This window comes from Ipomoea nil, unplaced genomic scaffold (genome assembly GCF_001879475.1).
Source record: "Ipomoea nil cultivar Tokyo-kokei standard unplaced genomic scaffold, Asagao_1.1 scaffold3030, whole genome shotgun sequence".
NCBI lineage: Eukaryota > Viridiplantae > Streptophyta > Magnoliopsida > Solanales > Convolvulaceae > Ipomoea > Ipomoea nil.
In genome coordinates this window covers 2538487-2542910 of record NW_017619458.1, presented here as the reverse complement: position 1 = coordinate 2542910, position 4424 = coordinate 2538487, and the positions used below count along the sequence as shown (strand labels likewise).

At 38.8% G+C, this 4424-nt stretch overlaps 1 non-coding gene across 1 annotated transcript; it reads right to left on the bottom strand.

The window, feature by feature from the left end:
- Nucleotides 1-411: 411 nt before the first annotated feature.
- Nucleotides 412-483, bottom strand: TRNAW-CCA. Its single transcript has one exon. It is a non-coding gene; the product is annotated as a tRNA-Trp (tRNA).
- Between the last annotated feature and the right edge of the window lie 3941 nt (nt 484-4424).

The window sequence follows — 4424 nt, the reverse complement described above, 5'->3', positions numbered from 1 at the left end:
TAAAAATAATTTTAAAAATAAATATTAAATAAATTAACCGGTTACTGGTGACTTGGTCGGAAAATTTAATAGCAGGACCGATGTGATACAAATTGAATAGTCACGCACCTATTTTGAAAATTTTAATAGTAAAGGACTAAAATTGATACATGTAGTATTATAGTCGATGAACTAAAAATGATATTTTCTCTACAGTAATACCAAGACCAAGATGGATTTTCTAAAAACAAAGACTAAAACTGGAATGGCACCTATAAATCTAGGACAAAAAAAATAAAAAAGAATTTAACTCCACTGTATTTTCATTGTTCGCTGCTATATGTATTTTGATTTTGTATATTGGAATGCCGTATAGTAGCACTTCATGTTTTAATAAAGCCAAAGAGAAGAACCCGTAATAAAATAGGGAATTGAACCCGACGTGAATCGAACACGCAGCCTTCTGATCTGGAGTCAGACGCGCTACCATTGCGCCACGGATCCACCGATGAGTAGTTTCTGCTTCTGTAATAGATCAAAATATATTCTTTATTTACACCAGTACGTACATGCTTTATTCTTGTTTTCTTTCATTTGAATTAATTCCACTCTTAGTTGCATGATTACAATGACATATTCATTCTTAATAATTAACAAATTTTGTTTTAAATATGATGAAATTAATAATTGATGACTAAATATACAAATACTATTGTAATCTTGTGTAATTAAAAGTAAAATAATTAGTTTTCAAGTTAGGTTTCGTCTTAATATGACACGAAGCAACAAACTTCTGTTCTGAACGAGCAACTAGCTTCACCTATGTGATCTAACACAAAGCAACAAGCTTCATCTCTTATCTTTGCTACTTCATCTCTAATCTCTGAGACTAAGCAAAAGACTTCATCTCTAAAATTGTACGTTTTGTGCTGCGGTGGATAGAGGTCGAAAGAAGATAGGGTGTCTCTATTTGCTTCGTGATGCAATGGACAAGGGTAGGGGGGATATGGTTGTCGGTGTTGTGGTGCAATGGTGGAGTTCATTGGGAAAGAAAATAAATTTTTAATTTTTATATGTTATAATTTTTAGCATAAAATGGCAATTTATGAGTGTCTATTTTATGGTATAAATATATGTGGGGTACACTTTCGATTTGAGACAAAAAGATTGATATAGTGAATGCTCAAAACGGATAACGGGTGAATGAGAACTTGATTCTCAAAGTGAACCTATTTGATAGAAGTCAAAACTTAAGCTTAAGTTTAGATGCTAATTTAAATTAGCAATTCGTAATTGTTATTAAGCTTAAGTATATTGGTTATTGATTAAGCTTTGAAAGCTTAATCTTGAAGAATGGTGTAACACCCCCTAATTTCCATGCAGAATTAAACCTTAAACATGCAGATAACCAACCAAAACATCAAACACAGCGGAAGACTAAACAAGGATTATATAAACAGGAAATAAAAAGGGTGCTATGCCACGCCCACCCAAATGTGAACGCACAGGCTAAACATCTGCATAATCCACAATCTAAATCCATACTACACAAGAGTACTAATGTCTATCCTTGGCTCACAGGCCACAACAACTCAAAACAAAGGGATCTACACTAACAGGTTCTAGACCGCGCTCTCGTCTACACATCACCTGAAAGAAACACATAAAAGATGGGCGGTCAGCGAATAATGCTTGTAACCCATCAATACATGTGAAATATCATAAATAGATAGGATACATATGTAAAGTCATTTGCGAAACGGAATATATATATATATATATATATATATTCAAAACCAAGAGCAGAACTCAACACAAGGCTCTATGCACTCACCACAAGCATTCGGGAACACATCCCAAGACCACAAGAAGTACAACGACACAAAATAATGACTCAAGGCATAATCTACCATCAAACAGTAGATTAACACCCGACATGCATAACACAAGAGAGAGTAAAGACACAACCATTGACAACACATGCCTTTGTGACATCACACGTCACAAATAAAGAAATACACAACAACGGCTACACAAGCCTTCGTGACATCACCCATCACGAATTGATATGCCTTCCTTATGCCCGGTTCCAACCTTATGGCTACCCCCAACCATATATCTAGTTCCAACCTTTACCTCCAGGACCCCTGTACACCAAGTCCAACCTTATCCCTCCGAGGACCGTCGTCCCCTCTCCAACAAGTCTCCAACAAAACCACCGATTTCATAGTACACGAGGGTACCGAACACACATGACAACACATGCCTCCCAAGAAATACGTGAACCTTACACAAAGGTCACAAACTCCATAATTGCGTCATGGCCACCATGAGGACCACTGCCGTACCTTGGTGACTAGTGTCCCATACCACTAATCGTGCAATCCAGGTACAGCCACACATACCACACCACAACAGGAGTCAATCAATGGATCACAACGAAGATATGAAACCATACTCAATCAAGGAATGGATTACAGTCCAACAACAACGATGAACAACACAAGTCATCATCAACAATAAGAAAGTACAAACAACACACATGCTAGCATTTAAACACCGAACTAGCATGCTTATCAAACGGGTAAACCAAACATAGTTCCGAAGAACACACAAGACTCATCATGGTTCAACGAATCACAATATTGAACACTTAGCACGATTCAAGACACCAAAACCTACAGGGATCCCTATCATATAGTTCTAGACATACGAAACATCAAGAAGACGCTCAAATAGTTCCACAAAAGAACATCGAGAAGTCAAAAGACCAAATACCGAGTCAAAAGAATCACGGGGAACAAATCCCAGCCCAACTCCATATATGTACCCGCGGGTGGGGCCACGGGTGGACCACCTCCTGTGGTTCCGCCCGCGGGAACACCATTTCCCACGAGTGTGTACCCAGCGGGTGGGGCGGAGGGTGGTGCACTACCCGCCGTTCCGCCCGCGGGTACCTCTCCTGTACCAAAATAATCCCTTCGGGGATTTTCAACTCCAAACTCAAATTCAAGTCCAAAACATGCCAAATCTCACCAAATACAACAAAATGACTTGAATAAAAGGAATAGCCATGCAATGGCATACAAGAACCCTAATAACAAGCTCTAGATATGCATTTTCACAAGACAATGCATCAACACTCACATTTCAAAGCAAAATCATATGTAGAATCCAATAAATCATCATATAGGTAAGCAAAATAGATTTTGTAGAGCATGGGTTACCTCTTGAATACTTATCCTTCACTCACAGCACTCCACAAGGCTCCCAACAAGGTTCCCTTTCCACACCCACTTCAAGAACACACCAAAACAACATAAAGATTTCACCTTTATAAAAAGATACCTTAGAAAACACTAAAAACACAAGTGGAGTTTAGAGCTTACCCTCCTAGATGCTCAAAAGTATGAAAGGTAGAATCTTGAAAGCAAGCTTGAAAGATCTTGGTAGCCCTAGTTGTGGTTTGGAGAGAAAGCTAACTAGCTTTTAGAGAGAAGAGAGAGAACTTATGATTTTTCTCTTAGAGAGTGTATGAAGAAACTAAATATGTCTTCCTAGGTTAGCTTGAAAGACTATTGCCAAGGAAATGACTTATTTACCCTTACTAAGATGAAATGTGTAAGGGGACGAGGGAACAATCACAAAGCTTTAGGTACAACTTTGACTTTGGGTTGACTAGTGAATTACTAGTCCCTGACTATTGAATTTTCAGGAATTTAAGGAATTAAATTACCAATTGGATTAGGATTAATTACTTAATTAATCCATTAATTGAATTTGGATTACGGGGTGTCACATCCTCTCCCCCTTCAAAGAAGCTTCGTCCCCGAAGCTTGAGTACGGCGAATTAGATCAAACGGTGACATGAAACCACAATGTGACAAGAGTGACAAGAACATCCTTATTTGGTCAAAACTCAAAGGATTCAAAAGGTGTCAAACATAAGCAAGGAGGTATATCGATTCAAGGATAGAAAGAATTTAACCAACGGAGATATTGAGCATATCAAACTCTAAACCAAACACAACCAACAACTTCTACCCAACTACCAAGGTCTAAACCTCTAACTTTTAGCACAAACCACTAAACCAACAAACCAACCAAGCAAGCAAGCAAAACAAACACACGAAGCAACCCATAACAACAGGCAACATTAACACAACTAAGAGATAACACAAGCTAAAGAAAAAGGGTGAACGAGGTTACCACAACACTAAACTAGAACGACTCGCTCTCCGACTCGTTGGTGCTATCCTTGGGCTCATCTTCGTCTCCTCCTCTTCGGCTTGAACTGGCCTCGATCTGATCTAGCCTCTGGTGAACAGCAACAAACTGTGTCTTCATAAAAGCGAAGCCTTCTTCGATCATCCGGTTCTGTTGGCGTAACAAGGTGACCACACGCTCCTCGTGCGTCATAGCATCGTGCTCCCTCTTGGTTTGGG